The sequence below is a fragment of the Neovison vison genome, chromosome 2 (assembly GCF_020171115.1).
Source record: "Neovison vison isolate M4711 chromosome 2, ASM_NN_V1, whole genome shotgun sequence".
Classification (NCBI taxonomy): Eukaryota; Metazoa; Chordata; class Mammalia; order Carnivora; family Mustelidae; genus Neogale; species Neogale vison.
The window spans coordinates 56,344,625-56,356,309 of NC_058092.1; the positions used below are offsets into that span (position 1 = coordinate 56,344,625).

The window sequence follows — 11,685 nt, forward strand, 5'->3', positions numbered from 1 at the left end:
ATTCTATGGGTTTGGATACACATATGATGTGTATTCCCCAATGTAGTATCATACAGGGTGATTTCACTGGCCTAAAAATCTTGTGTTCCACTTACTCATCCCTGCCTTCTCCCAAACCCCAGAAACTTCTGATCTTTTCAGTCTCCATAATTTTGCCTTTTCCAACTGTCCTATGATTAGAATCATATACTATGTAGTCTTTCAGATATGTGCTTACTCTTATGACCAAATACCTCTAGAAGACCTGTTTGCTTCTCATTGGTCAGAACCAAGTCATATGGTTATCCCTATACAAAACCACTGGGGGTTGATTATCCAAATTATACAGTCCACGTTGGCCATGAGATGGTGGGTGTGTATCCCCATCCCTCCAGAAGTAGTATCTGTGAAAACTGCCTGTAGAATCTCTCCCTTTAAAGAAACTTGAAATAATAAACTTCCTTTAGCTTATGCTGTCCTGTCCCTACAGTTGGTTTTATGATAGGACCTGAGCAGAAGAACATGACCACAGCACTCAGATGACTTGTGAGGCAGTGGGAAACCAGCCATTGGCTGGTGGCTGACTGAAGCTCTACTTGTTCATCCTTCGTCTATGGCAAGGGTGGCCTGTGGTAATCACAATGACTTCTCTGTAACATGCAATGCTGTTTGCTAGCATTTTGCCCAAAGTAAAACTTCTTTCACAACTGGTATCAATCCTCTCAGACCCTTCCATTGCTTTATCAACTAACTTTATGTGATATTCTAAATCCTTTGTTATCATTTCAACAATCTTCACAGCATCATCACCGGGAATAGGTTCTAGCTCAAGAAATCACTTTGCTCATCCGTAAGAAGCAACTCTTCACCTGGTCAAGTCTGATCACGGGCTTGAAGCAATTCAGTCACATCTTCGGGCTCCACTGCTAATTCTCATTTGCTTGCTATTTCCACCATGTGAGTTACTTCCTTCACTCAAGTCTTGAATCCCTCAAAGTGAGAGATGGAGGATAAGGGCTGGAATCAACTTCCAAACTGCTGATTTTGATATTTTAATCTCTTCCCATGAAAAATAAATGTTCTTAATAGCATCTAGAATGATGAGTGCTTTCCAGAAGGTTTTCAATTCACTTTGCCCAGATCCATCAGTAGGGTCACTACCTATGGCAGCTAGATCCTTCTGTGTTAGAAGGTTAAAGGAGGGTCAGTAAAGTATCCTCCAAACTGAGAAGGTACTTTGAGACTGAAAAGTGAGTTTTATTCAGCATAACTTACTGATGGGGGCAGGAATCAGGTGGACAATCCAGGCACCGTGCAGCTATTATTCACTCCCTCTTCTCTGCCAAGTCTCCAGCTTTCATAGAGCGAAGGGCATGGTGGTGAAGTCACAGGGTGTTTATCTAACGTGGTACCATTGTGTGCCAGAGGATCTCATCTCTACTAGTCCCTTATTCTGTGTACCACTTTAGGGATGATCAGAACAAGCTTGCATTTTGGTCAGGGCATACATTAACCCTTATGGGGCTGCAACCTATGGTCCTGAGGGAGGTCAATGCATGGGCATGAACAAGATGGAACACCAAAGAAGGATGCTGTGATTTTCTCTGAGAAGGCTATACTAGGCACCTGGTATGGATGGGCGAGTAACTTTGTTGAGTTCCCTGTAATCTATTGTCATTTGCCAGTACTATTAGATTTCTTTACTGGCCAAACTGGATTACTGAATGGGCTTTCAGTAGGCCTGATGACCCATGCATTCCTAATTCTTTAATGATGGCAGTAATCTCATCATGTCCCTGGTAGCTAATAGGTTTGGAATTTACCGTTCTCTGGGGATTTGGCAGCCTTATAGGTTCCCATTTTACAGGACCTATGACAACAGGTCTCACTACTCAGATATACAAACTGAATTCACCACTCATTGTAATTAAATCTAGGCTCTGTAGAACATCTATGCCAAAAATAAATTCCAGGATGGAGGAGATAAGTTCTAGAAAACAGCAAGGGGAAGGGGAGGCCTCCAGTCTGTAGGGAGACACTAGTTTGACCTTGACAAACTGTCCCTCATAATAATCAACAGGCTTCATTTCTCCGCAAAATCTTGAGTGGTTTCCATAGATAGGTGTGCATTCAGTTTCAGTGTCCTTTAGAGCTAATATAGTCTGTTACTGAAAGACCAATAAATGGTTAATTCAAAAAGGTGCCTCTTGCATGCACTACAGGGCAACTTTGGCCATTGGCCTAACCCTTGATCTCTAGGAGTTGGGGGTATCTACCCTTGAAATTCCTGTTAGCAGAGGGGCACTCAGTGACACACCTGGCTTTTATGAGCCTTCCTTTTCAGAACACCTTCCATAGGCTTAGCAAGACCATACTGGGTGATCTGTATTTTCTCTCAGGGTCCCAGATAATATTAAATCTTGCCACAATTACCTGAGACCTTAATGGGCCCCCTTTCGCCATTTTAACATCGGCAGTATATTCCTTATCTGTTTTTCCACCTATTTCCCTTATGACAGATTCTTTCAGTTTTATTTAAGTCAGCCACCATCACAGCTACTGTATCAATGGGTCAATGAACCAGAGGGGTTAAGAACAGATACTAAAGTCTCATACCATGCCCCTAGGGTTGATTCTGAGATACAGTCTTTCATACCAGGGAAAATAATTCTTTGTCTGGGCCTCTAAAATGCTGAGCAAAAATGGCATGTTTCACTCCCAGTTCACATATAATTTATTGTAGTTCTTTCTTAGAGGTCAAGAGTCCAAGAGCAGAGGGAACATTCCATTCATTAGGCCAGGTTATCCTAATGCTAGCATTTATCTAATCAAATTAGCTAAGCACCCAAGATTCTCACCCATGCCTGTGGCATATCATCTTTGTCACAAGGCAGGATGAGCAGTGACTAAGGCCATTTTTGACATCTCAAACCAATGCAGAATAATACCATTTCCCCCAGTACCCAAAATTGTAACACCAAGCAGTCACCCCATTTTGGCCCTTTTGCTTAAAGCAGCTGCTTAGTTTCACTAATTAAGTGGTAGCATATCCCCTAATGGGAATTTCTTCTTGGTCATCCCCATACTCATGGGTCTTTGTTTGACTCAGAGGGCAAGTCTGTAAGTCATTTTCCTCCTCCACTGTATTGTTGTCCTCATCAAAGGAGCCATTAGCCAGGTATCCCATGCTTTAGGGGCCCAATTCTCTTCAGATAGAATAGTTCTCACTTTAGTGCACACTAGTCTGTGCCCATGCATCTTTGCCAGTCACACACTGTAATAAGCCTTCCTCCTGTTGTTGGATTCTTTTGGACATGCCGTCCGTCTTAAAGGAACATAGGCTTTTACATCCTTTTCCAAAGCCAATGCTTCTCCAGTCTGTTCCAATTCTCTCCTTACTCATAATCGCCCCTTTTCTTTTTCAGAAGCTTTTCCAGTTTTATTGAAATATAATTTATGTGTAACATTCTATAAATTTAAGTTTTATAAGTTTTAACCTTTTGATTTCATATATTTATATACTGCAAATGGTTACCACCATTAGTTAACACCTGCATCATGTTAGTTACTTGTGTGTGTGTGTGTGTGTGAGAATATTTAAGGTCTACTCTTTCAGCAATCAGTTATTCTTTGTGTTGAGCTGATAAGCACTTCCTCCATCTGCTACCTAGACGTGTTCCATGAGAGAGAAAGTACGTTTCTCTCAGCATGTCTTGCATTTTTCTTCCTATAAAAAACATTTAACTGTGTCTATAAGACCCCTTCCCACAAGGAGTCTTCTCCTTAATGGCTTCAGTGCTTCCCTATTTGGTGGATTCCCCAGGACTGCTTGTGGGTTTGTTACAAAATACTCTGGGTCACCTACCTCAAAGTACTTCCCAACTTCTAACATACACACTTCCCTTATTCACTAGCATAGAGTCAGCCCCTTGCTACCAGAACACATGCCCCATCAGGCAGGCCAATTTTGCCTGTTGTTAACTTCACTGAGGTGTCTGAGATGCTACAATAGTGTTCCTGTATCTGACACTCCATTACCACTTGGATAAGTAAACTGCATAAAGCACCTCTCTCTTCTAGATGAGGCTCAGGCCACAGCTGTTTGTGGCAGCTACTCCTCTTCTCACCAGTGGTGGTCTCCTCCATACCCCCACATCCTCCAGCCTACACCATCCCTCCTACACAGCACAGGAAGTAATAGTTCTCTCTTCAGAAAAAGTGTACCTAGGCTTCATAATCCCCTTTTCATGGTGTCCCCAACACAAAGATCAATGACCAAGCCACTGCTCAACAGCTAGTTCACTTTCTCTTCTCCATTTCCTTTCCCTATCATTTCAGAAAGGGTCTCTAACAATCCCTCGGGCATTTTGGGGGTGTCACTGTACTCATGCACTGGTCTGAGCCACTCATAAAATCCGGCCAAGTCTTCCCACATGAAGGCAGCTGGACAACCTGGATTTCCCCCTCTGGAGAGCAAGGCTTCCCACCCCTATACAATGAGGCTTCTCCCCCAGGTCCCCCAGACATGGACAATGGGCTCTCCACCACCACACACCTGGCCTTTTAACCCATTCTTGCTTTGTTTTCAGTCTGCTCCTGACTGGCTTGCCAATTGTTAGAAAGTAGAGGAGGGTCAACAAATTATCCCCCAGACCGAGAAGGCACTTTGACACAGAAAAGTGAAGCAAGTCACTTCATATCCATTATCATTTACACCAAGTTTTATTCAGGGTAACTTACTGATGGGGGAATCAGAAGGACATATGATCCAGGCACCACGAAGCTATTCTCCACCAAGTCTGGGCCTTCATCCCCAGCTTCTAGAGAGCAAAGGGCATGGTAGTGCGGTCAAGGGTAGTTATCTAAAGCAGCACCACCTGTGAGTTAGAGACTCTCATCTCTACTAGTTATTTAAAATAGAGCGAGCCTTCTATGCACCACTTTAAGATCAGAACAAACCTTCCTGCATTCCGGTCAGGGAAGGAATTGAGTTCTATGGGTCCCGGAAGAGAGCCCCAAGGAAGATCACCACAGGGGCATGAACAAAATGGAGGCCAAAGATGGAGTCAGTGTTATCAGCACTCCTACATTTATGAAATATATTTCTTAAATACTAAGACTTGAAAGTCAAAATTACTCCTTGATCTATGGACTGCCGAATGGATGGGGTGTTAGCAAACATGAAAACAGCATTAATCTCATTGTACATCTCCATCAGAGATCCTGGGAGACCAGGTGCATTGTCAATGAGCAGTCAGATTTTGAAAGGAATCTTTTCTTCTGAGCAGTAGGTTTCAACCATGAGCTTAAAATATTCAGTAAATTATTTTGTAAACAGATGTGCTGTCATCCAGGCTCTGTTGTTCCACTGATACCACACAGGAAGAATAGATTTTACATAATTCTTAAGAGCCCTGGGATTTTTTGAATGGTGAGCACTGGTGTCCACTTAAAGTTACCAGCTGTGTTAGTTGATAACAAGAGAGTCAGCCTGTTCTTTAAAGCTCTGCAGCCAGGCATTGACTTCTCCCTTCTATCTCTGAAGTCCTGAGTGTATCTTCTTCCAGTAGAAGTCTATTCTGTCTACACTGAAAACGTATTGTTTTGCTGTAGCCACCTTCATTTTCTTACCCAGATCTTCTGGATAACTTGCTGCAGCTTCTACACTAGGATCTTGCTGCTTCACCTTGTACTTTTATGTTCTAGAAATGGCTTTCTTCCTTAAGTCTCATGAACCAACCTTTGCTGACTTCAAATTTTTCTTTTACAGTTTCCTCACCTCTCAGCCTCCACTGAATGAAGGAAGTTAGGGACTTGCTCTGGAGTAGACTTTGGTGGAAGGGACCGTTGGGGCTGGTTGGATCTTGTAGGTAGACCAAGAAAACTTCCTCCATACCAGCAATAAGGCTGTTTCACTTTATCACTCATATGTTCACTAGAGTAGCACTTTTAATTTCCTTTAAGAACTTTTCCTTTGCATTCCCAACCTGGTTAAATTACAAGAAGCCTAGCTTTTAGCCTATCTTTTGACATGCCCTCCTCACTAAGCTTCGTAATATCTAGCTTTTGATTTAAAGTGAGAGATATGAGACTCTTCCTTCCACCTGAACACTTAGAGGACTTGCAGGGTTATTCACTGACCTAATTTCAATACTGTTGTGTCTCAAGGAATAGAGAAACCCGAGGAAAGGGAGAAAGTTAGGGGTTGGTTGGTTGGTGGAGCAGTCAGAACACACATATATTTATCCATTAAGCTCACTGTCTTATATACACGTGGTTCATTGTTTTGGCACCCCAAAACAATTACAATAGTCACATAAAAGATCACTGACCACAGATCATCAAAACAAATATAATGATAATGAAAAAGTTTAAAATATTGTGAGAATTACCAAAATGTGATACAGCAACATGAAGTGAGCAAATGCAGTTGGAAAAACGGCGCCAACAGAGTTGCTCGTTGCAAGGTTGCCCCAAACCTTCAATGTGTAAATAACACAGTATCTGTGAAGTGCAATAAAGCAAAACACAATAAAATGAGGAATGCCTATATTAGTAAACTATATTAGTAAAAAGCTTAAACAGAAGGTGTACCTATTCCAAAAGTGCTTCAGGTACTGATACACTGAGATGTACTTATAATTACTATTTTTTACCTGTCTTTAGGTCTCTGCTGAAGTGTTATCTTCTTGGAAAGTTCTTCTCTGACCACTTTACCTAAAATCATACCCCCCATCATTCTCTTCGAGCCCTCATTCTCTTTCTTCTTTTGTTTAAAGCACTTCTTTCCATATGACATAACATTATATATTTTTATTTGTTTGCTATCTCTTTCCCCTCTAGACTGAGGGATGGAACTGCGTTTTGTTCACTGACATTCCTCAGACTTTGGAGCAGTGCCTGACACATAGTAGGTGCTCAATAAATATATATTGAGAAGGAAATGAAACCACCAAGACTGACTTTAACTGGGAGTTTCCTTCTGAGTCATGTGGAAAAGGTATTAAACACCAGAATAAAATGCAAGCCCTGTTTGCCAGGAGGATGGGAGAGTGGCTGTTGAGTGGAAAATCAGCTCTGAGTCAGGATGAGGTGGTTGCTTGTGTTTGTAGCTTCCTAGCTCTAAAGAGCCTGTGTCCTCCATCTTAAGGAGCTTAAGATAGCCCTGGGCACTGAGTAAGCCATGTCCTCCATGGTCCAACCCATGCAAACCCTCCTTTGAAGTGTCTGAGCCATAAGGTTAGTATTTCATGATTTTTTTCCTCATCTAATTTAAGGTCTTTTCTAATCTCTCATGAAGTTGTACAGAAGAAAGCAAAGCCATGACTCAGACATGCCTCCTGAATGTGCCCTGTAGATTCTTGCAAAAGCAATAGATTTTCCTGCCTAGGTTTCCTCTGTTAAAGCACCATTCAAATGGGAAAATAAATTATTAGTGTTTTTATCAACAGCAAACATAGTATTATAATTCCTTAGACTGTTTTACCACTTTTCATACTTTTCTAGTTTTTCATTTGTTGATTGAAATGATTGGTCAAGTAGCAAGGTAATCAGGGCAGGCTGACAATCCCCCATCCCCATTTAAAGAGGAAGAAACTGAGACACTTCTTTCCTCTGCTCTGAAGGGACCTGTCCACACAGTAAGTGACAGAGCTAGGATATGAACTTAGGTTGTCAGACACCAAGTTCCTTCTTTCTATGATATCCATATTAATAAACCTTCTCTGGCCCATGCTGAATTGTTAGGGTACAGAGTCGACCACCCCTCAGTTAGACAGAGAACACTCTCGATAATGCAAGTCACACAGCGAGGTTTATTTCCAGCTAGCTGGGGTCCAAGTATCTGCCCGGCGCAGCGGGTTTCAACAAGGACCCAGAGCACTCAAAGCCAAGGGTTTATATAGCATTTCAAGGCAGTTCTCCATGCACCCCACTTTGACAGTTTAACTTTGTTTAACCTTTTGCCACCCCAGCGTTACCCTGGAGCCATCCTGGCGGTTAAGTGAGATTTAGGTTTAGAAGAAATTTAACTTTATTTACATTTCCTTCTGCCTCAGCCTCCTTGAGTTTTATGGTGCGACCTTAGGCCTTGAGGAACTGAGCCATTTGTCTCTGGAAATGGGGCCATTGAAGAGACAGCCCTCTTTGTTGTAAATCACCAGGACATTTGCAAACCAAGGGAGATTCCTGTCTTGTAGGATTGTGATCTCTGCAAGTTAACTATTTGTTTTTCTTTAACATTTGGTCCCTATGGCACCACCACCTAACTGCCCTGGTGGTATATGATTAAGTTGTTTTTCCAAGTTTTAGCTACTTTCTCTTATCTCAAGTTACGTGCGCAGTGTGGACTGGTTAGGGACGCTCAGTAAAATGGCTTCCCGGCCTTCAGGATGGCCATTTTTATACTAACCCACTCTTACAGAACAAGGAAATTAAACTGGATTGAATTTGGCAAACATTTAACAAATATTTGCAAACAAGCCCATACCTCAACCCTAAAGAAGGAGGGTCTCTCCAGTGCTTGAAGGAATAGGTCACCCAGTATAATTTTTTCTTAAGCACTTACTATCAGCTAAGCTGGGCTAGGTTCTGTGAAACACACAAAGAATAGAAGACAGTTTGATATAAGATGCCCTTTGAATTCTTTTCTCACCCCTAGGCTGCCACAGTGCTGCATTTTAACTCCATTTTACCTGCTTAAATATGTCACAAGGTGGTGCAGATACAGTGCATCAGTTCAACCCCAGGACTGTGATCTCCTAGCAATGGCCCGTGTATCCACTCTACTGCATTGGAGCTGCCAGTGCTTTCTGGCACTTCTGAGACCCCTCTGTAACATCCTTACCTTGTTTCATGTCCTGGGTGCTTTCCTATCAACACACTACAAGTTGATTTTTTGTTTAAATGGTGCCTTAGCTTTCCCCTACATATTATTGTAATTTAGAGTGTCAATGTGAGAGGAAATTATGAAATATAATCAAACTGGAAAAGGAAGGGTACATGGCAAAGTGAATTTGCCTGGCACTTCCCATAATATTGGAAAAATACCAGCTGTCCACATCAAAGTATAAAGGGCTTATAGAAATTTGGGAGGAAGCTAAAGCCTGCCTCAAACAGCCCTGTAGCTCTCTAAAGAAAGCCCTACACTTTCTGCTACCTAAACGAAGCTGAGATGCTAAAACGCATTGGTACAATGTACCAAAAGAAATAACATTCTTAGGGACGTAGGGACCCTGGAGTAGCTCTATTAAGCATGACCTATTCACTTCCCCACCAACACCTATCAAGAGGTCTCAGAAGACACGTCCTCTTGCAGCAGGACACTAAGATGAAATTTCTGTTTCTGGCAGTATGCAAACTAGATGACTGACCCTCCTGCAAAAAGAAATTGAAAATGTCTGGATAAAATTTTTTTTTTTAAATTAAGCGCAACCATGGACTGGAGAGTAGAGAATACTTTGAGTCCAAAACCAAAGTAAATAATGAGGAACAAACTACCGATACACACAAAAAAATAGATTCATCTCAACACCATTATGCTGAGTGAAAGAAGTTCAGGCAATACAGAGTACGTACTGCATGATTTCATTTCTGTCAAGTTCTAGAAACTGCAAATGAATCTATAGTGATAGGAATTAAGTCGGTTAGTAGTATAGTGATAGAAAGTAGTTTTGTGGGGGGCCTGGGTGGCTCAGTCACTTAAGCGTCTGCCATAGGCTCAGGTCATGATCCCCATGGTCCTGGGATCAAGTCCCTCCTAGGGCTTCCTATTTGTCAGGAAGCCTGCTCTCCCACTACTGCTCCCCCGGCTTCTGCTCTCTGACTCACTCTTTCTCTCTCTCTCCCTGTCAAATAAATAAATAAAACTTAAAAAAAAAAAAGAAAGAAAGAAAAGAAAAAAGAAAGTAGTTTCTCAGGGATGATGATGGAGGAAGGGGTGTGTAGCGACCAGGTAAGAGGATACTTGGGGTGATGGAAATGTTTATTATCTTACTTACAGGTATGATTTAATGAATGTATCCTGCTACAATTGATCAAATATGTACAGTTTATGATGCTTCAATTACACAGCAACAAACGAAAACAAACTCCAACTAACTAACAAAAACAAAGGGATTATTAGGAGCCCAAACTTAAATTTAAGCTGTTAAGTGTTTTTCATCCTGAGCAAAGACACCAATTCTGGTGACCTACAGTTCCCCTTTCACAACCTCACAGGACCAGGGGAAAAGGCAGAAGAGCCCAAACTGCTGAGTATAATAGGAGAGTCCCTGCACAAAGTTGGAACTTCAAAGGTCTATACCTTTAATGTAAGAGTGACCATCAAATAAACCAGCCTTTCACCTCCTACACATGCAGGGGATGGGAAGTTCTAGTTATTTTATCTTAACAGCAAACACCAGGTTTCTGGATCAGGGATCAGAGCAATTATTTACTTACAGCAATAACAGTGTGGGTCCCCCAGGCTCCATTTTCCCTCTGAGCAGCAATGTGATAAGGGCAGATGTTCACCCTGCATGTACAGAGGAGTCCTTCAGGAGGGGAGCCCTGGAATTAGGAGCCTCCGTATATGCAGAAACTGGCACACAGCAGCCGCCTGCTCCTCTGCAGGGGAAGGAAACAGACCTTTGCTCTCTAAGGTAATCAAATCCTCTCTGCGAAGAGAAGAAGGTCTCCATGTATTTACAACCCTTTGAAATGCAGACAGATAGCTCCAGGAGAGATAAACTTGCAAATCTCCCCCTGGGTAGTACTGTCTTCAGCTAGTGTTTGCCATTTACTCATACTTGGCTGGGAGTTTTCACTCAAGTGCAAACATGAAAACATTCACCTGTTTCCCAACAGGGGACAGATGGGCAAACTGCCTATTTCAAGCTCAGTTGCTTACTGGGGGGTAGGGGAAATGCCCACTTGAGCATTCATAAGCACAATATGGCCTCATTTAGACAAAATTACCATTACCTGGATGATAATAATAAATTAGACAACTGATGATTTAATAGTTGGTTAGGCATAGCTCAAGAAAGAACTGAAAAATAAATCTGAAAAAAACTAGTATGCAGCAAAGGGAGACAGAGAGATGAAAATATGAAAAAGAAGTTACTAGGTATGGGGGAAAAGAGTAAAAAGATCTGATGAGACTAACTGGAGTCCCAAGAGCAGAAAAGGGATATTATGAAGGAGAGGCAATTTTTGAAGAATAATGGCTCCAGAACTGATGAAAGACTCCAATCCGCAAACTGCAAAAGACCAATAAATTCCAAGCAGGTTAAGTTAAGAGACATACCCTCCTAAGTACATCAGACTGCATATTAAAAGCAGCAAGTGAAAAAGACATATTACCCTCACAAGAACACCTAAGTTACTAGACCAAGAAGTCAATTGATCTTTTTAAATGGAGATGCAATTCACATAGCATAAAATTCACTCTTTTAAAGGATACAGTTCAGTGATTTAAGTGTCTTCCCAAGGTTGTACAGTCACCACCACCACATACATCCAGAACATCTTCATTACCAAAAGGAAATCTCAAATACACTAGCAATTACTCTCCATCCCACTCCTTCCCACCACTGGCAGCCAACTATCTAATGTCTGCCTCTATGGATTTACTTATTTTTGACATTTCATATAAATGGCATCATATTACATACGTGCGTGTGTGTATATATATATAACATGTGTCTGGTTTATTTTACTTAGCAT

General features: G+C 41.7%; 1 long non-coding RNA gene across 1 annotated transcript in view; it reads right to left on the minus strand.

Annotated features, from left to right (window-relative positions):
• Nucleotides 1-10,612, minus strand: part of LOC122900074 — a 32,319-nt gene extending 21,707 nt beyond the window's left edge. The window contains exon 1 of the long non-coding RNA XR_006383170.1: nt 10,420-10,612. This is a non-coding gene — a long non-coding RNA (uncharacterized LOC122900074). The remainder of the gene's footprint in view (nt 1-10,419) is intronic.
• Nucleotides 10,613-11,685: the final 1,073 nt, after the last annotated feature.